Raw genomic sequence first — 22,363 nt, forward strand, 5'->3', positions numbered from 1 at the left:
GGTTTGTTGATCTACTGATCTGAAAGATCTAGACAAAGTGCAATTAGTGGTCAGAAGTAAACTAACCTGGGCAGGCTCGTGAAAGTGAACCTTCCGGATGCATCCTGAGAACATAGGGCATAAACACAGTCAATGTAGGCAACGGCTTTCTATTTTTCTCACAAAGTCAGGAGAACCCACGCATGTAATTTAGACAGGATTTCAATGACGGCTAAACCAAAGGGCTTATGTCAGCAGAGGGTCAATCGTCATGAGAAATCCAGATGAAATCACCACTACATACTCAGGAAAGCAGCATGGCCTTTTCAAAAATATCACCAGGCTGAATCTAAAACTGCAACAGGTATATCAAGTCACAGTCATGGACTCTAGAAGCTGATCAATGATCACTCACATGTCTATCATTATCAAACTCCCATAAAATGGCAATCTTCTGAAAGCATTCCTTTCTCTTCCACCCTCTTTTAGAAGATATAATGAAATACTGACCTTCATGTATTTTAACCATTTGTCTTGGGGGGTGGGGAGGAAGGGCTCTCCTATGGGCTCCATTCCCTTTTCCAGGGGCTCTTCCCAACTCAGGGATTGAACCTGGGTCTTCCACATTGCAGGCAGGTTCTTTACTATGTGAGCCACAAGCGAAGCCTAGTCTCAATTCTTTAAGTGATTTCCCCTTTATAATATGGGAAAAAAACAAATTGTGAAAAACTTCAGCTATTTCCCTGCTTACTGAAATAGATACTGACCCTTTTAAACATATTCTGTTTCTTGAGTTAACTAAATGAGACCATCTCTGCCCAGCACAGGGCTGCAGTTCCAGGGAGGCTGATGGACAGGATGGTGAGATGGGAAGGGGAACAGTCTCCCCACCTCCACTCACTGACCTCCTGGGGAGAGCGTCATCCTGTCAAGTGGACCATGACTCAGAAACTCAGGTCCTGAGATCAGTCCTGTGAAGGGGACAGAGCAGAAGGTGAGGGGGGAATTCCCCACAGTAGCAGGGAGTTCTCCTTCCTGCACAGTCAGGAACACCAGGGAGAATGAATCTGCTGTCTGTCACTGCATCAGCCACCTCAGACATCAGTGGCCTAAAGCAGTGGTCACTTATTCATTACTCAGCACAGTTGTGAGGTTGATGACGCAGGATTATTGCAGGCCTCCTGGGCTCACTCACAGGCCTGCCCACAGCCGGGGGTCCCACTGGTGCTGGGTGTCCAGACAGGCCTCACTTCCACTGTGGGCCAAGCCAGGATGGCTGAGGATCTGGGGTGGCCTGGTTTCTCTCCCTATGTGGCCTCTCATGTCAGACTGCTGACAGCTCGTTGGTCAGGGAGGGACTCTGTGATGGAGTCACCCCCGAGCTGAGGTCTCCTAAAGGATTAGAAGGCAGCAGTGAGCAGGGAACAGGGGAAGAGGCTGGTGAGAGGGCAGAAATGGACTTATAAGAGAGAATAACATGTGCCTGTGAGGTAGGAGGAAGTATGATGCTTTCTAGAAAAACAGGAATAAGGTTAGGTTGGTTACTGCAAAATATAAGAAAAGAAGGGAGGTGAGTGTCAGGTCATACAAGTTCAAGGAGCTAAGGGGTTTTTCGTTTTTGTTTTTCTTTGTTTTTAATCTTTGTACCAAGAGTGGGAAACTGTTGAAAAGTTTTAAGCAATGGGGTGACATGATCTGATGTTCTCTTTAAGGAAAGAGCTTGATTGTGCATTTCAGGTTTTACACGGGACTGGAGCAGGCTTTCTCAACCTTAGCAGGGTTGACATTTGGACCAGACAAGTCTTTTTTTGGTGAGGGGATCTGTACATTGCAGGGTGTGTCGCAGCATCCCCAACCTCTATCCACTGAATGCAGTAATCACCTATTTCCTCAGTCGTGGCAACCAAAAATTTGTCCAGACATTGTTGGTGAGATATCCCTGGGAAAGTCAGTTCTTGGTTGAGAACCACTGGGCTGGAGTGGATGCAGGGTTTCCTATTTTCCAGGAGAGACATATTCATCACCTGACTTGTGTGGTAGAGGTGGAGTTGAGAAGAACAGATGGGACTGCAGAGACCAGGAGATGAACTCAGCAGTACTTGGGTGGACAGACCCATCACGGTGACCCAGTCCTCAATCTTCTCTCTGCTTCCCTCCTTCAACATTCTACGTGCTCTGAAGAAAGAATCTGGTCTTGTGTTGGGGATACTCATAGTTGGGTGGCCAAAGAATAGTATGTGGAATGTAAATTTCTCTTTCACCCTGTTGTAGTTTGTTGATGCAACACTCATATAGTGTTGAAATCTGATCAATGAATTGATTGCTCACATAGGGTCATACTTTGATCAAGGAACTGGTTGAAATCAGCAATCCAGGGCAAAAAAACCCAAAAAGTTAAAAAACAACAAAAGAGACTTCCCTGGTGATCCAGTGGGTAATAAGACTATATGCTCCCAATACAGAAGGTACAGGTTTAATCTTATTTTCCCTGGTCAGGGAACTAAGATCCCATCTGCCACCAACGTGTGATATTAAAAACAAAAAAGAGAGAAAAAGAAAGAAGATTGGTTATTCCCAGGATTATTTGTTTACTTATTTTTGGCTGTGCTGGTCTTTTGGTCTTTGTTGCTTTCATGCTGCTTTCTCTAGTTGAGGAGAGCAGGATCTGCTCTTCATTGTGGTGTGTGAACTCATTACAGTGACTTCCTTTGTTGCAGAGCACAGGCTCTAGGTATGCGGGCTTCAGTAGTTGCAGCAAGGGGACTCAGTAGTTGTGTCACACAGGCTTAGATGCTCCATAGCATGTGGATTCTTCCCGGACCAGGGATCCAATCTGTGTGCCCGGCATTGGCAGGTGGATTCTTATTCACTGTGCCCCCAGGGTTATTTTTGAATGAGGGAAATCTAGAGGTCTGGACAGCAAACTGAGACGTGAGGGCAATGAAGAGAGGACTCTGGAATAAACTTGCATGAGGCACTGGTAGCAAGCCTTAGAACATCTGTCTGCAGATGCAACCATGTTCTTTTTAAATATAATTGTGTCCTCATTCCCTTGGTTTTTCTTGTTCTTATTCACTCACTTAGTCATGTCCAACTCTTTGCAACCTCATGAACTATAGCACACCAGACTCCTCTGTCCTCCACTGTCTCCTGGAGTTTGCTCAAATTCATGTCCATTTAATCAGTGAAACTATTTAACCATCTCATCTTCTATCACCCCCTTCTCCTTTTGCCTTCAGTCTTTCCCAGTGTCAGGGTCTTTTCCAATGAGACAGTTATTCACATTAGGTGGTCAAAGTATTGGCCAGAAACAATTCTTCCAGTGAATATTCAGGGTTGATTTCCTTTAGGATTGACTGGCTTGATATCCTTGCTATCCAAGGAACTCTCAAGATTCTTCTTCAGACCATAATTCAAAAGCATAAGTTCTTTGGGTCTCAGCCTTCTTTATGCTCCAACTCTCACATTGATACATGACTATGGGAAAACCCAGAGCTTTGACTAGATGGACCTTTGTCAGCAATGTAATGTATGCTTTTTAATATACTGTCTAGCTTTGTGATACCTTTTCTACCAAGGAGCAAGTGTCTTTTAATTTCATAACTGCTGTCATTGCCTGCCTTGATTTTGGAACTCAAGAAAATAAAATCTGTTACTGCTTCCACTTTTTCCTTTTCTATTTGCCATGAAGTGTTGGGAACATATACCATAATCTTAGTTTTATTTCTTGTTGAGTTACAAGCCAACTTTTTCACTCTCCTCTTTCACCCTCATGAAGAGGCTCTTTATTTCCTCTTCACTTTCTGCCATTAGAGTGGTATCATCCACATACCTGAGGTTGTTGATACTTCTGTTGGAAATCTTGATTCTAACTTGTGATCCATCCAGCCAGGCATTTCACATGATGTACTCTGCATAGAAGATAAATAAGCAGGGTGACAATATACAGCCTTGCTGTACTCCTTTCCCAACTTTGAATCAATTGGTCCCACATCTGACTCTAACTGTTGCTTTTTGATCCACCTACAGGTTTCTTTTTACATAATGAACAATTCTCTATACTGTGCCCACCTGTTAAGAAGTATCATGAGGAATGGTGAGTTCCCAACTGTAAAGCACTGGGAATTCACCTGATCAAAAAGACCCTGTCCTTAGTTCTTATCTGTCCATATCCTATCATGGGAAATAGGTGTTTGAACTTTTTTTATGGGAATTGTCAAAAATATCCAAAAGTAAAATAGCACACTGAACTTCCATGAAACAAGCTTCAACAATTATTCACATGCTGTCCATCTCGTTTCATCAAACTCTCCTCTTTTGCCGCAGTGCCACCAGTATTTAGCACAACTCCCAGATACATATAATTTCACTCATTGATATTCCAGTACACATTTCTAAGAGCTAAACACTTGATAAAGATAAACACAGTACCATTATCCCTTTACTAATTACCTTAACATCAATATATATGTGTGTGTGTGGATATATATACTCACACTCAGTACAGTATCTCAAGAACATCTTAAGAAACTGACAGACGCTTGCTAAAATCTTAATGCTAGGATTTCACTGCAGTTTTCTTCAGATCCATCAGCCTTCATAAGCATATGTATTTAATTCAGCATTACAATCCTTTATTTATTGAACCCAAGAGGTTGTTCCAATGATCACAGCTTCCTTTTCTAAATCATCACGACCCATTGGTTTAATACTGCACTTGGGCTTCCCTGGTGGATCAGTTGGTAAAGAATCCGCCTGCTATGTGGGAGACCTCAGTTTGATTCCTGGGTTGGGAAGATCCTCTGGAGCAGGGAAAGGCTATGCACTCCAGTACCCTGGCCCAGAGAATTCAGTGGACTATATCCATGGGGTCGCAAAGAGCTGGACATGACTGAGCAACTTTCACTTTCTTTCACTCTTTCTTTGGAATTTTACATGAGGGCAGTTTCTGGAATGATTTATTTCTTCCCTTTGAAACACTGGATTAAGAGCTTCAGTCTTATCTTGATACCACTCCTTTTCTTTTGCCATCATTATGCAATAAGCTAATGAGATAATTTTCCACCCAACAAATGCAGTCAGATAATAAACATGAGTTTGAGGATTTCCCTGTGACTCAGATGGTTAAGAATCTGCCTGCAATGTGGGATACCTGGGTTTGATCCCTGGGATGGGGAGATCCCTTGGAAAATATAATGGCTACCCACTCCAGTATTCTTTCCTGGAGAATCCATGGATAGAGAAGCCTGGCAGGCTACAGTCTATGGGCCACAAAGAATAGGACATGACTGAGAAACTAATACTTTTACTTTCACTTTGAGGAGAGATAAGAACATACCAAAGACATGGATGTTGGGACGGGTTGCCGGTGAAATGGAGGCCAGGGGCCAACAAAGATAAATTTTCCTCCCTGTCACAGTTGTAGGGGACCTGGTTCTGGTGAAAATGCTGTGATGTTTGCCTTTGCTGTGTGTTAAGTGCCCTAGACCCTAGCTTAAAAGTGAGATAAGAAACTGATCAACACCTCAGACACTCCTGCCTTTTCCATCCTCCCGGTTCTCCCCTTGTCCTCCTGAGTGAAGTCTCTCAACTTTCGGGGAATAAGCTTTTAAACAACAAAGAAGATGGCTTAAGGAAGATTTCAACTCTGAGATAGAACTCTGGAAAGCCTTGCATGAATATGAGAGGAAATCCAAGGACAAGTCCAAGGGCAGAGGGAATGGAAGTGTGGAGGTGCTGGGGGCAGGGCAGATGAGGACTGGCTGTGGGACCAGAGGACACTCACTCATCTCACCTCCTCCCCATCTCAGTCACGGGCTCACTCAGCAGTCAGGAGGCTGGGGATGGAGACACGACAAGCCTTCTCCTCCCCTCAGCCCTGCTCTTCTGGGGAGAGTGAAGAGTTCTCAGAGGTTGAAGGATAGAACTCAGGGATAACCAGTCCTTCCTACCCTGGGAGTGAGAGGGTAACAGGCAGGAAGGCCAGGGGTCTCCAGACAGAGGAAATAGGCTGCAAGTGCCAGACATTTTTAATCTCTCTTAAGCAGCAGGAGGAAACAAACCAGCGATATTTTTTTCTTCTCTATACAGATTCAAAAGGAGGTTTCTCTTAAAATGCTGTGTTGCCATGACACCTGGTTTCACCTGAAGCTAACTATTCTCAAACCTTGAGTTAACCAATACATTTCTTTTTCTTATGGAAATGTTTGTCTTAAGATATGTTAATTTACCCCAGATTCTGTAAGTTCTGCCAAATGGCCTAACCTACTTGCTCAGATATTGTTCCCCTAATCTATGTAAATGAAACTATTTGTTGGTAATCTGCCCTTCTACAAGATTCAAGTCAATTGTTTTATGGCCAGGGATGAATTATCTGGTGCCATTCTAAATTCTAAGACATTCCTTTCTTTTCATTAACAGACTATGAGTGACTATATAACTTACAGCTAAAGATTAAGATGAGGGTATTCTTTCTGCCCTCTTCTGATGCCTATGTCAGAAGCTTTCTCTATCTCCTTTATACTTTTTTTTTGTGACAGCAAATGAAAGTTTTAATTCTGCTTTTAATCCTATATATCACAAGGTACACACATTTCAGTTCCAAAAGGTTAACAATTAAAAATAATTTTTGGCGTAAGATCAATAAATATTGTCTGAAACACTCAGCTACACAATTTTTCAATTTTATCTATATTATCTATACATATACACACCATAAACTCATTATACATTTTAAAATGATGTTTAACATACAGAAAGGCTAAAAATACAAAATAAGAAATATTGGAAGCAAAAGGACTATAAATCCACAGATGCATACTGTGAAGAAATTGATTGACTTTTCATATACAACTATAAATGTTGTTTTTAAATAAATATCAGCTTTTTATGTTAGTAAACAAAATTCTATATCATTCCTTTAAACTCTAGTATTCCATGGTACGGATACATCACCAAAGTTAAATTCCTTGTTGGACTGCTTTCCCAGGGATTATACTCTCTTTAAAATTTTTTGTTTCTGACAACGTTTAACAAAGACCAAAAAGGAAACGAGAAAACAGCAGAGGAAAGATGTCAAGGCATTTTTGGAAAAAGAAATCAGGGAGGCAAAACAACTCATTTTTAATGGAGAACAAAGTCAAGAAAGAATTTTCAGGAGAATATAGAAATGAGAAGGAGGCAAACTGATCTGTCTTAATCCCAGCAAACAGGAAGAAAGAGCACCCAAATGCTAGGGAGAGCAGGGAAGACAGTTAATGGTGGAGTCAGTGAAACAGACACCTGAGTCCTCAGTTCTATAATTCATTCCCCTGCTGCATGCCCACCCCACCAGGAGATCTCCCACCAGGAGATTCCAGCTCACACACCAACAACCACCACAAGGAAGAGGAACCACAAAGGTTCTGCATTTCAGGACTTTGGACACAGTGAAGGGCAGGCAGGATAAGGTGCCAGGGTGAAAAGGGACAAATAAATTTGTCTACATAAACATGTCTTAAATGAAATCAGAATGTTTTCTAATATCATATACAAAAATAAACTCAAAATGGATTAAAGACCTGAATCCAAGGCCAAATACTATGAAACTCCTAGATAAAAACAAAGGCAGAAGACTCTATGACATTATTTTTTGGATCAGTTTCCTAAAACAAAGCAAAAATAGACAAATGGGACCTAATTAAACTTGCAAAGCAAAGATGAAAAGACAACTTATTGAATGGGAGAAAATATTTGTAAACGATATGACCAGTAAGGGGTTAAAATTAAAAATTAATAAACTGTTCAAGTCAACATAAAAAAAAAAAAAACCCTATTAAAAACTGGGCAGAAAATCTAAATAGGCACTTCCTCAAAGAAGACATACAGATGGCCAACAGGCACATGAAAAGATGCTCAGTGTTGCTAATTATTACAGAAATGCAAATCAAAACTATAACGAGGTATTACCTCCTCTGGTCAGAATGGCCATCATCAAAAAAAGTCTACACATAATAAATGATGGAGAGGGCGTGGAGAAAAAGGAACTCGCTTACGGTATTGGTGGTAATGTAAACTGGTGCAGCCACTATGGAGAACAGTGCGGAGGGGTTCCTTAAAAAACCAGAGTTACCATATGATACAGTAATCTCACTCCTGGGCATATATTCTGACAAAACTATAATTCAAAAAGATCCTTGCACCCCAATGTTCAGAGCAGCACAATTTACAATAGGCAAGACATGGAAGCAACCTAAGTATTCATCAGTGGATGACTGGATAAAGAAGATGTGGTATACATACACAGTGGTATATTAATCAGCTATGAAAAAGAATGAAATAATGCCATTTGCAGCAACATGGATAGACCTAGAGATTATCATATGAAGTTTTCCTTTATACTTTAATGAAACTTTATTACATAAAAGCTCTGAGCGATCCAGCGTCTTTGGTCCCGGATTGAATTCATCTCCTCCAGAGGCCAAGAATCCCGGCGTCTTATTGTTCAGCAACAACCTTTCAGGAGTGGATGAGAGATATGGACATTGTAAAATGTGTGATGTCCCTATTTAAGCGGCTTGTTTGGGGGTGCAGAGTAGCAACCATTTATACAAAGAGACACAACGCATGTTTCCTTAAAGTTGAGTTTCCATTCACAGCCTTGACCTCAGAGCCTCAGCATATCAGAGAACCAGCCAGAGTCAGCCCTCAGGGAACGTCTCCATGACACGTTTTTCTGGGAGCCTCTTTCACACACACAGGACAGGCTTTGTGCAAATCACAGGAACTGACTGACAGCCATGCTCTTCCTGAACTTCCCAGTTCTTTCCTCCCTTCTCTCAACGACTGTCTTCTCTTTAAATCATGCAGATGTCCTTAGTCTGATACTCTCCCCCCAAACTCCTGAAGTTTCAGTTCAGTTCAGTTCAGTCGTTCAGTCGTGTCTGACTTTTTGTTTGCAACCCCATAAACCGCAGCACACCAGGCCTCCCTGTCCCTAATCAACTCCTGAAGTCTATCCAAACTCATGTCCATTGAGTCGGTGATGCCATGTCCAGTTCCATGTCCAGTTCTAGCTGTTGCTTCCTGAACTGCATACATGTTTCTCAAGATGCAGGTCAGGTTGTCTGGGATATCCATCTCTTTCAGAATTTTCCACAGTTTATTGTGACCCACAATAGCTTTGTGCCAAAAAAGCTTTGGCATAGTCAATAAAGCAAAAATAGATATTTTTCTGGAACTCTCTTGCCTTCTCAATGATCCAGTGGATGTTGGCAATTTGATCTCTGATTCCTCTGCCTTCTCTAAAACCAACTTATAATCTGGAAGTTCTCAGTTCACAGATTGCTTAAGCCTGGCTTGGAGAATTTTATGCATTACTTTACTAGCGTGTGAGAAGTGTGCAGTTGTGAAGGAGTTTGAGCATTCTTTGCCATTGCCTTTCTTTGGGATAGGAATGTAAACTGACATTTTCCAGTCCTGTGGCCACTGCTGAGTTTTCCAAAGTTGCTGACATATTGAGTGCAACACTTTCACAGCATCATCTTTTAGGATTTGAAATAGCTCAACTGGAATTTCATCATCTGTACTAGCTTTATTCATAGTGATGCTTCCTAAGGCCCACTTGACTTCACTTTCCAGGATGTACGGCTCTAGGTGAGTGAAGTTTATGAGTCACTAAGTCCTAAGTCCAAGGGGAAAAGAGAAGCAAGTGGACACATTTGAGACTTGGAAAGTTGTTCACCTTCTGCCTTGGTGCTTTCAAAGCCAGCCACCAAATACTGGGCCCTCCTTTTCCCAGGTTCTCAGTCAGGTGCTGGGGTCCCTGGAGGAGACATGGCTGATGCTCTCCCAGGCTGAAGGAGGAAGGAGAGGAGAAGGGAGCCAACACAGGAGAGTCAGGAGAGGGGGGACAGGGAAGGGGGGCTCATTTCAGGGAGAAGGAGTCCTGCTGGGTGGAGCCATGTCTCACTTGTGACCTGGGAGGAGAGTAAAAGTCAGTCAATAAAGGATGCGGGGGGTGGGGGGAGGTTTTCTTCGCAGAAAAAGATAGGTCCAAAGGTCCAGAGCAAAGGAGAGGTTAATGGATTTGAGAAACTAAAACAGTTAAGACATGTTGGAGCTCAGGTTAGAGTGAGAGAAAGTCTGGAGATGAAGCAGGAGAGGAGGCAGGTCTCACGCGGTGGAGGCCTGTCCCTCCGGACAGACTAGAGTCACTCCCACTTCCTCCTGTGGACAGTCTTCTGTCCTAAAGGAGTCCTTCCCCAACTTCTTACAAACCCCATTAGGATTTTTCACTGAATATTTAAAATCCAACCTTCCTCAGCACCTGCTAGGGCAGGCCTGGGACTAGATGACACTAGTTATCTATCTAGTTACACTATCTAGAGTAAGTGTCTTTTAATTTCATGGCTGCAGTCACCAGCTGCAGTGATTTTGAAGCCCTAAAATAAAGTCTCTCACTGTTTACATTGTTTCCCTATCTATTTGCCATGAAGTGATGGGACCAGATGGCACAATCTTAGTTACTAAATTTTAAACGAGTGTCACACATATCACTAGAGATAAAATCAAAACTCTAAAGAAGTAGGATTCTAATACCCTTGAGAAAAATTTTAAATGGGAGGTATTATTAGTATATACCATTAGTTTAAGATTTAGAATAAAATGGTTTGATATTTACATATACTGCAAAATGATCACCACAATAAACCTGTTGATACTGGTGACTAGATAGTTACAAATTTTTGTGTGTGATAAGAACTTTGAAGATCTACTCTCTTAGGGGTAGATCGTAAAAGTTCTTATTGTCTACTGCAGGGGGCACAGGTTCAATGTCTTATTAGGGAAATAAGCTCCCAAATACCAGAACACCAAAAAAATAAATAAATAAATAAAAAATAAGAGAGAAATAGAGAAAGACAGGGAAAAAAAAAGGATCTATTGTTTTAGCAACTTTCAAACATACAGCACAGTGTGGTTAACTAAACTCACTGTGCTGTACATTACATCCCCAGGTCTTACATCAATAAGTAACTTTTGACCACCTTCCTCAGTTTTGCCCACTATGCACCCCCACTTCTAGTAACCAACAATCTGTATCTATGAGTTCAGTTCTGGTGGGTTTGGATTGTTTTTGATAAAATGTCTTAATGTTCAGAGTGTGGATGAGAAGCCTGGCACCACGACCACACAGTGGAGCCTGAGTGCACTGACCACGGTGCTGAGAACCCAGGGCTCCCTGGACATTGATGGAGTTTCTCCTCCAGACGCTCCTGAGACTTTCGTGTATGTTAACAACATCCTAGAGACTCTCACCACAGTTATTCATTTACTCGTCCAACAGTCATTGGTGAGCTTTCCCTGTGTGTGCTCAGGTCTGTGTACAAGCCGTGGGCAGCGTGAGTTGGTGGGGCGGTGGGGTGGGGAACCCGAGTGGGAGAAGAGGCAGGACAGGAAAGAGCTGGAACCAGCCGCTCTCCCCGTGAGCAGGGAAGGCCGGCAGGAGCCTGAACAGCCCCCCAAGGATCCCAAAGGCGCCTGCGCAGATAGAGGCTGATCTTTTGCAAACCCCGCACGTGGGGCCACACCAGCAGGGGTCAGCAACTGGGAGCTTCCTACTGATGAGGACCCACGCCCCCTGGGACCTCCTGAGTCTGAAACTGCATCTTAACAGTGTCCCCAGGGGACCCACAGACAACTTCAAATATAGAAAATGCTGGTCCCAATTACAGACGCATGGACAGATGGAGAAGTGTGACGAGATAGGAAAGCTTCCTCGAGAGGCCTCCAGCAATGAAGATCAGTTCAGTTCAGTTGCTCAGCTGTGTCCGACTCTTTGCCACCCCTCGGCTTCAGCAAAACAGGCTTCCCTGTCCATCACCAACTCCTGGAGCTTGCTCAAACTCCTGTCCATCAAGTCAGTGATGCCATCCAACAATTTCATCCCCTGTCGTCCCCTTCTACTCCCACCTTCAATCTTTCCAAGCATCAGTGTCTTTTCCAAAGAGTCAGTTCTTTCATTAGGTGGCCAAAGTTTGAAGCTTCAGCATCAGTCCTTCCATTGAATATTTAGGACTGATTTCCATTAGGATGGACTGGTTGGATCTTCTTGCAGTCCAAGGGACTCTGAAGAGTCTTCTCCAACACTACAGTTCAAAACCATCGGTTCTTCAACACCCAGCTTTCTTTATGGTCCAGTTCTCACATCCATACATGACTACCAGAAAAAAACATAGCCTTGACTAGATGGACATTTGTTGGCAACGTAATGTCTCTGCTTTATAATACGCTGTCTAGGTTGGTCATAACTTTTCTTTCAAGGAGCAAGCATCTTTTAATTTCATGTCTGCAATCACCATCTGCAGTGATTTTGGAGCCCCCAAAAATAAAGTCTCTCACTGTTTCCATTGTTTATCTATTTGCCATGAAGTGATGGGACCGGATGCCATGATCTTTGTTTTTTGAATGATGAGTTTTAAGACAGCTTTTTTCAATCTCCTCAATTACTTTCAAGAGGCTTTTAGTTCCTCTTCGCTTTCTGCTAAAAGGGTGGTGTCATCTGCATATTGATATTTCTCTCAACAGTCTTGATTCCAACTTGTGCTTCTTCCAGCTCAGCATTTAGTATGATCTATTCTGCATATAATTTAAATAAGCAGGGTGACAATATGCAGCCTTGATGTACTCTTTTCCCAATTTGGTAGCACCATGTCCGGTTCTAACTGTTGCTTCTTGATCTGCATACAGATTTCTCAGGAGGCAGGTCAGGTGGTCTGGTATTCTCATCACTTGAAGGATTTTCCACAGTTTTTGTGATCTATGCAGTTATGGGCTTTGGGGTAGTCAATAAAGCAGAAGTAGATTTTTTTTCTGGAAATCTCTTGTTTTTTCTATGATCCAACGGATGCTGGCATGTTGATCTCTGGTTCCTCTGCCTTTTCTTTTTTTTTTTTCATTTATTTTTTATTAGTTGGAGGCTAATTACTTTACCATATTGTAGTGGTTTTTGCCATACACTGACATGAATCAACCATGGATTTACATGTGTTCCCCAACCTGAATCCTCTGCCTTTTCTAAATCCAGCTTGAACATCTGGAAATTCTCGGTTCACGTACTGATGAATCCTCACCAAGAGAATGTTGACCATTAATTTGCCAGCATGTGAGATGAGTGCAATTGTGCAGTAGTTTGAACATTCTTTGGCATTGCCCTTCTCTGGGATTGGAATGAAAATTCGCCTTTTCCAGTCCTTTGGCCACTGCTGAGTTTTCCAAATTTGCTGGCATATTGGGTGCTGCACTTTCACAGCATCATCTTTCAGGATTTGAAATAGCTCAACTGGAATTCCATTACCTCTACTAGCTTTGTTCATAGGGATGCTTCCTAAGGTCCACCTGACTTCACATTTTAGGATATCTGGCTCTAGATGAGTGATCACACCATCTCAGTTATACAGGTCATTAAGATCTTTTTTGCATAGTTCTGTGTATTCTTGCCACCTTTTCTTAATATCTTCTGCTTCTGTTAAGTACATTCTGTTTGTGTCCTTTATTGTCTCCATCTTTGCCTGAAATATTCCCTTGGTATCTTTAATTTTCTTGAAAAGGACTCTAGTCTTGCCCATTCTATTGTTTTCCTCTATTTCTTTTCATTGATCAGTTAAGAATGCTTTCTTATCTGTCCTTGCTGTTCTTTGGAATTCTGCATTCCAAAGGATATATCCTTCCTTTCTTGCTTTGCCTTTAGCTTCTCTTCTTTTCTCAGCTAATTGTAAGGCCTCCTCAGACAACCATTTTGTCTTTTTGCATTTCTTCTTCTTGGGGATGGTTTTGATCACAGCCTTCTGTACGATGTTATGAATCTCCATCCATAGTTCTTCAGATACTCTGTGTATCAGATCTAATCCCTTGAATCTATTTGTTTCTTCTACTGTATAATCATAAGGGATTTGATTTAGGTCATACCTGAATGGTCTAGTGGTTTTCCCTACTTTCTTCAATTTAAGTCTGAATTTTGCAATAAGGAATTCATGATCTGAACCACAGTCAGCTCCCGATCTTGTTTTTGCTGACTGTATAGAGCTTCTCCATCTTTGGCTCGAAAGAATATAATCAATGTGGTTTCAGTGTTGACCATCTGATGATGTCCATGTGTAGAGTCATCTCTTGTGTTTTCAGAAGTGGGTGTTTGCTATGACCAGTGCGTTCTATTGGCAAAACTCTGCTAGCCTTTGCCCTGCTTCGTTCTGTACTCCAAGACCAAATTTGCCTGTTATTTCAAGTATATTTTGACTTCCTGCTTTTGCATTCCATTCCTCTATGATGAAAAGGACATCTTCTTATCCTTTTTTGATATTAGTCCTAGAATGTCTTGTAGATTTTCATAGCAGCATTCAACTTTAGCTTCTTTGGCATTAGTGGTTGGGGCACAGACTTGGATTAGTGTGATATTGAATAGCTTGCCTTGGAAACAAACAGAGATCATTCTGTTGTTTTTGAGACTGCATCCAAGTACTGCATTTTGGACTCTTGTTGACTATGAGGGCTACTCCATTTCTTCTAAGGGATACTTGCCCACAGTAATAGAAGCAATGAATTAAATTCAGTCATTCCAGTCTATTTTAGTTCACTGATTCCTAAAATGTCGATGTTCACTCTTGCCATCTCCTGTTTGATCACTTCCAATTTACCTTGATTCATGGACCTAACATTGCAGGTTCCTATGCAATATTGTTCTTTTACAACATCAGACTTTACTTCCATCACTAGTCACATCCACAACTGGACATTGTTTTCTCTTTGCCTCTGTCTCTTCATTCTTTCTGGAGTTGTTTCTCCACTCTTCTCCAGTACCATATTGAACAACTACTGATCTGGGGAGTTCATCTTTCAGTGTCATATCTTTTTGCCTTTTCATACTGTTCACGGGGTTCTCGATGCAAGAATACTTAAGTGGTTTGCATTCCCTTCTCCAGTGGATCACGTTTTGTCAGAAATGTGAATGAAAGCAGCTGCCATTTGGGAAAAAATGAGATCTTTTACCTCCAACAGTGGTTCTCAGTTGGCAACAGGGTGGAATTGCCTGTGGGGTTTTATTAATAAAAGTGCTGACTCCTGCCTCCCCTCCCCAAGATTCTAATTGAACTGACCTGAGTATTCAGCGTTGGGATTTTCTAGAGCTCCCCTGGTGATTCGAATTTGCAGCCAAGTTTACAAACCACCAGCCTTTACCATATTGAGGATATAAAGGACTGTACCTGGAGGAGATAACTGAATATGCAGAAATCAGGTGATTCTGCAGGAGCAGGAGTGTGTGTTTCTGTGTGTGGAAGGTGGGGTGAATGAGAGTGAGGCAATAGTAGAGGCCCCACCCCTCTTGCCTGCTGTGAGGCCTTCCTGGCCCCTTATTCCCTGGCCTTTCCACCCTCCTCACCTGGATTCCTGGATTCTGCTGCCCTCTGGTGGTAATTTTCAGTATGGTACAGTTGCCCCCTGGAGGTTTCATACAAGCCCAGCCTTAGTTCATCACAAACCCTATGAACAGGATTCCCAAGATGTGGTTTGCCAGGAGGGAAATCCTGGGAGCCAAACACAAGGAGCAGCTCGGCAGAAACTTCAGAAGTCGCTCCTGCACAGGGAAGTTCAGGGAGCTCTAGGTCCCTGGCCAGAAGCGGTCTGGTACATGCCTGTGACTGGAGCCTTCCTGTGCCTGTGGTTTGAGGAAATTGGTCTTATGAGCCAGCGACAAGTGCCTATGAGATCAAGCATCAGGAAGCGCAGAGGTGTAAGGTGACAAACTTCACAGTAAATGGCAACCACCCTGCTGTATATCCCGACCTCCTGTATAGCAAAGATGTGTTTTTACTTAATTATCATGTTTACTTGTAACACAAGCCTAGAGGATGTTAGGATCCCCATCTCACAGACAAGGAAACAGGCCTACAGAGTTTAAGGAAATTGCTCAAGATCATATGACTCCTAACTGACAGAAACAGCTTCTGAACCCAGGCAGGTGGGACCACACAGTCTGTCCCCGCTCCTCCCGTGTCCTGGCAGGACCTGGAGTTTCCTGTCCAAAGACCTGCTCAGTGGCTTCAGCCCAACTCTCCAGGTGGGTCCGTGTGGTCCCTCCAGGTGCCCTCAGCACCTTTGCTCCTATTGCCCCTGACTCGGGTCCTTCCTTCTGCAGGGCAGCCCCGAGAGCCCCATGGTTGGCAGGAGGGCACCCTTGCCCCCTTCTGGCAGCTTCTCCTTGCAGCCTGCTTCCAGGGTGGGGTCAGGCCAGGTTGTGAGGAGAATCAGAAGAGAAGCAGGAAAGGAGTGAGCTCATGGTCAGCACCGCCCTCTGACCTGGGACCTCCCTCTCTCTCCCTGACACTTCCCGCCACTCGTGGCAGCTCCCCTCTACATCCCCCCTGCCATTACAAGTGCTCCTGGAGCTCTGCTGTGGATCAGAGTCACCAGGTGAGGGGTCAGAATGCAGGTTACTGGGCTCCAACCCCAAAGATCTGATGTAGGGTGTTACACAAGTGGGGACTGAGAATTTGAATTTTTAACCAACAACCCAGTAAGTTTTGATGCAGGGGGTCCTCTAAACACACTTTGAGAAACATTTAACAGACCTGCCACTCACATCTGTGAACCCTGGGTCAAAAGTAAAAATGAAGTCCATACTATATGTTTTAAATATTTAAATGTTATAAATCAAACAAAACTGTCAAATACACCTACATAATTATTAAAATCTGGCAGACTGGGGTTTTGGACACTGAGCTCCAAGCCAGAAGGCAGGACAGCAGAGGGAGGGGCCGCCCCAGCCCCCAGCCCTTCCCCCGCTCTCCCCACCTCTGGCTCTGACCGTCTCTGTGCCCCGAGGAATCTGCTGCTCAAGCAAGAGCACTCCCAGCCTTCAAGTTCAAGCTCAGGCCACCTTCTTCCCACCCATAAACAGCTGCATCTTGACCACCTGTCGGACTGGGAGATGGGCCCCAGGAGGAGACCTGCATTGGCGCTGGGAGCAGATTCTGGGGTCCAGGTGCTCAGATCACGGCCTGCAGGGGGCGGGGCTCCAGGTGGCCACACCCCCTGGTCCTCTCTGGCTGCTGCACCTGGGGGAGGGTGCGACCTCAGGATGACCTGAGCCAGGCCTCTAAACCAGCACTTCTCTGACTGTACTGTGAGCAGGAGTCACCTGGGATCTGGAGATTCTGAGTCAGTGGGTCTGGGGTAGAGACAAGATTCCGTGTCCTAACTGCCTCCCAGGCCAGCCGATGCTGCTAGTCCACAGGCCACACTTAGAACAGCAGAGGTCTGGGGCAGGGTGGGCAGAGTTTTCCTGTAGAGACCAGGAAGTACGTTTCCAGGCTTTGCGGGCCTTATGGTTTCTGCTCAGAAAAACATCTACTTCTGCTTCATTGTCTACACTAAAGCCTTTGACTCTGCAGATCACAAGAAACTGGTAAACTTAAAAAGGTGGGAATCCCAGACCACCTTACCTGTCTCCTGAGAAACCTGTGCGTGGGTCAAGAAGCAACAGTTAGAGCCAGCCATGGAACAACTGCTGCTGCTGCTGCTAAGTCGCTTCAGTCATGTCCGACTCCGTGTGACTCCATAGACGGCAGCCCACCAGGCTCCTCCATCCCTGGGATTCTCTACGCAAGAATACTGGAGTGGGTTTCCATTTCCTTCTCCAATGTATGCATGCATGCTAAGTCGCCTCAGTCGTGTCCGGCTCTGTGCGACCCTATGGACAGCAGCCCACCAGGCTCCTCCATCCACAGGATTCTCCAGGCAAGAATACTGGAGTGGGCTGCCATTTTCTTCACCAATGGAACAACTGCTTCGGTCAAAATTGGGAAAGGAGTATGGCCAGTATATTGTCACCCTGTTTATTTAACTGATATGGAAAAGAATGTATGTACATGTATAACTGAATCACTGCTGTACACCAGAAATTAACACAACATTGTAAATCAACGATACATACATTTTTAAAGAAACTTGAAAAAAAAAAGCCAAGGGTGTCAGTAGGTTCGCTATTAATGCTGTGCTCCCCCAACCCATGAACATTCACTGTATATTCAGACAATGATGAATTTTGTCTGAATTATTTATGACAATGGTTGCTACTTTTCTGTCAACCTGTCTACATTGTGAATTGACCTGGTACTGCAAAAAAGGGCTTTCTCTTCCTACTATCTAGTTTATGTCTTATAGGAATCAGTATTAATTCATGGATTTTTAAAATTTTTAGTGTTGTAAAATATAGGGTTTAAAAGCCCTCAGTCCTCTGTTTATCATTATTTACTTATGACATTTCTAATGTGATATAAACTCCATTTCAAAGACTCGTTTTTTGTCTAGGTAGTCTGAAAAATTTAATTTAAAAAATGTTTTTCATGTAAAGTCCTCCAGAATTAAATATGATAAGCTTCTGGATCAAACACTGTTTTGGAATACCCAAGGCTTCCACCTATTGAGATGGATACTAGTGAGCATGGTTGCTGAGTGAAAGAGTGAATTTAGTCAGAACCATCCAATGTAAACTTCTTGTAGAACATTCCTAGTGTGTCTAAATCTTAACTTTGATTCTTATTAACTTTCGGTTTAAAAAACAAAAACTCATTTGAATCAGTTCTAATGAGATGGATGAAACTGGAGCCCATTATACAGAGTGAAGTAAGCCAGAAAGATAAAGATCATTACAGCATACTAATACATATATATGGAATTTAGAAAAATGGTAATGAAAACCCTATATGCAAAGCAGAAAAAGAGACACAGATGTACACAACAGACTTTTGGACTCTGTGGGAGAAGGTGAGGGTGGGATGTTTTGAGAGAACAGCATGTATATTATCTATAGTGAAACAGGTCACCAGCCCAGGTGGGATGCATGAGACAAGTGCTCGGGCCTGGTGCACTGGGAGGACCCAGAGGAGTCGGGTGGAGAGGGAGGTGGGAGGGGGGATCGGGATGGGTAACTCCATGGCTGATTCATGTCAATGTATGACAAAACCCACTGCAATGTTGTGAAGTAATTAGCCTCCAACTAATAAAAATAATTGAAAAAAAAAAAACTCAGTTAATCCACATTCTTTCTGTTTTTAAAGGAAAATTAATAGCTTACACTTAAAATCTTGTGTTTAAAAAATCTCTGAAGGTTTCAAAGTGGCCTGTTGTGCTTCCAGGGACCTTCTTCAATCTTAGGACAATGCTGCTGATTCAAGAATAGAATTGGTAAAAACTATATGCACAGTATTCTTTTTAGACTTGAAACAAATCCTTTAAACTTAAACAGGAGTTTACTTATTTCTAACTTTTTAATGTTATTGAAAATATTGATAATGTTTAGTAGGGCCTTTTGAAAGCCTGTGTGGTCTAATTTTAAGATAAATATGGTGGTAACAATTAATAAAGAGGATGGTGCTAGAGAGGGTAGTACTACTAGACAGTTAATCACATATACAGCATTGTTCAAAAGCATTGAACATATCCAACATTGCTTTTTACCTGTCTGGAATTAAATATCAGTTTTATCTAATTTTACATTTTCAGGCCATTGCAACCTAACCAGGGATCCACTGTGCACAGCCGGTGTGCAGCTCAACCACACCCCACTCCACACCTACCTGCAAGAGCAACACTCACTGGTCCCCGGGGTGTTCAGGATCCCACCCATCCTGAGGGTGGATGTCACAGCAATACAGATGGTTGTGAGTTTCTAGCTTTCTTGAATTTCCTGTACTTATTTCTAACCGGATTACAAACAGGTCATGGACTGACACTAGTGCACAGTCCACACTGTGTCACTGTCATAGTTAATCATTGCAGCAGCCCTCTGAGAATCACACTATCCCCACCTCAACTTTCAGACAAAGACACTGAAGTGCAGTGGGCTTCCCAACCTTAAGAGCCCACGCTTACTAGGTAGCAGAACTTGTGTCCAAACCCAGTCAGTGCCCAGAGGAGTCAGGATTTGTCCCTGACTCCAGAGCTTGTGCTCCTCCCCATGTGCTTGTATGATTTTAACTACATGTGAAGGAGGAACAGTTTGGTTTAGGCCATCAGATGAGGACCTCCTCAAGTACACCTTCTACAGCCTACAAACCTCCTTCATCCACACTCATCCTGTTCTCCTCTCGGAATGATAAGAATCGCCAAGGTCAGTGATTTCACCCTGTGTCTTTGGATGCCCTTAGGTCATCCATCATCCCAACCAAAGCAATGGTTCAAAAGCAGGAACTATATTCATTTTCCAGACAAAGAAGCTGAGATTCAGAGGTTGAGATGCTTACCCAAGCATATAACTAAGACTACGTGGCTGTAGGATGTCCAGAGGCTATTTTGTCAAGGATGATGCCATTCTAATGTCCTGGCACCTTGGCTGGTTACTGCTTTCCCACACCCACACTGCTAGTGAGTAGTAGAGAAAGGACGGACCAGTGTGACTGACTCTATAACCAGGGCTTTCTGTTACCCCAGGCTACCTCTTAACATCTCAAAATTATAAAGTTGAGAAGGAAGACTTGCTCTTAGTCATCATTTATTCATTCAACAAATATTTACTGAGCACCCTCTGTGCACAGATACTCTGCTGGAAGACATGATTAAAATGTGAACAGGGCACAGTTTCAAGTCTTTTTCTCACTTAGTTTAGTGAGAAAAAGACCACGTGTGAACACTCACAGTCAGGGCAGGCTACATGCACAACAGAAAGAACAGGACCCTTGTTTAAAAATGAAGTATCTCAAAATGGTGATGACAGGACACTAACCAAGTACGGTTCAGTTTAACACGAGAGGTGCTCAGGGTAATACACAAATTGGAGTTACCTAGGATGATGACTGATCTTAATGTGACTTCCTAGAAGAGGTGACAACTGGGTTGACCCTCGAGAATGAGGATATCTCTCCTACATGGACCTTCTCTATTTTTAGGGTATTGAGGAGAATCACTGACTCATCATTTTGACTTAAACATCAGTCATCAAGAGTTCCCCCATAGTACACCCTCATTACCCACTCTGGAGCTGTGATACATGCCCAGGGGGGACATAGAGAAGTGCTGTCCTGACCTCCCTTCAGGGACTCATTGTCCATCAGCTGCAAGTGCTCCCAGCGGGCAACCTTAAGCCACCAGCCCCTCTGGGGGCAGCCTGTGTGCAATGACCCATCCGGGTGGAGGTATAAAGGCCTGGTCATTGGATGTGTCAGGACAACTCTGAAGGGCCATTGTCACTCCAAACTCCCATGGGGTCAGCTCAGGTCGTCTGGCCAGTGATCCAGCTTGATCCTTCCCTCTGCCTTACCCTGTTTCTTCCCTCCTGATTCCATAGTGTTGACCCTAAGGGCAACCCTGATACACATCCCAGCACTAAACTCCATCCGAGTCTGCATCCCAGAGAACCTGCTGCAACATGTATTAGAAAACATTCCAGTATTTGGGGAGGATTTTTATTGAAAACTATTGGTTACACATGTACTTATAACATTTTAACTCCCCCCCCCCCAATAAAATACAAAATGGTAGAAACAAGGACCTTTAGTGTGAATGTGGTTACCTTTGGTTTAACATTTACAATCTAATGTTGTCTGACCAAATGAAATTAAGTTATATATTAATAACAAAAAACAACTATATGTTGAACCATATGAAAGTGCCATTTTATAGCTTATAAAAAGACTCAATGTTAGCAGTTCCACATGGTTCAATCTAAAAGAAAAAATCCATTAGCATTTGAAATTTAGAGAACATTATACTTATGAATAACCCATGGGTAAAAGATATAGTTAATGAATTAAATTAGGAATTAGAAAATACATAATACTATGGCTATTGATGGTGGTGAGTACCAAAACTTGCAGGTTGCAGCTAAAGTGGATCTTAGGGGAAAAGTCAGCTTTATATACTTATATGATGACATTATTAATCTTTTTTCAATTTAAGAATTTAGAGGAAAAAACCTCAAAGTTAAGGAAAAGTTGAAGGAAAGACAGAATGATATGATGAACTAGGGGAAAAAAGAGCATTGATCAAGCAAAAAGTTGATTCTTTGAAAACAGGAAAAAGTTATGCAAGTTTATTAATAAATAAGAAGGCTAAAAGAAAGCCATTAAAAAGCCAAAAGAACACAGTTAGAGATGCTGCAGAGATTAAACATATAAAACAATGTGAATAAATTTATGTCAATCAAGCCCAAAACTCACAGGAAACAGATTCCTCCTAGAAAAATGAAACTTATCAAAATGACTGCAGAAATAACACACTGAAGAGGAAAAACATAAGTACCAAAATTTACCCAGACAATGTGGCTGCAGAACACTGTGAATGTGATTAATGCCACTGGATTGTGTGACTAAAAATGGTTATATGGTAAATTTCATGTTATATATACTTTACCACA

The sequence above is a fragment of the Muntiacus reevesi genome, chromosome 11 (assembly GCF_963930625.1).
Source record: "Muntiacus reevesi chromosome 11, mMunRee1.1, whole genome shotgun sequence".
Taxonomy (NCBI): domain Eukaryota; kingdom Metazoa; phylum Chordata; class Mammalia; order Artiodactyla; family Cervidae; genus Muntiacus; species Muntiacus reevesi.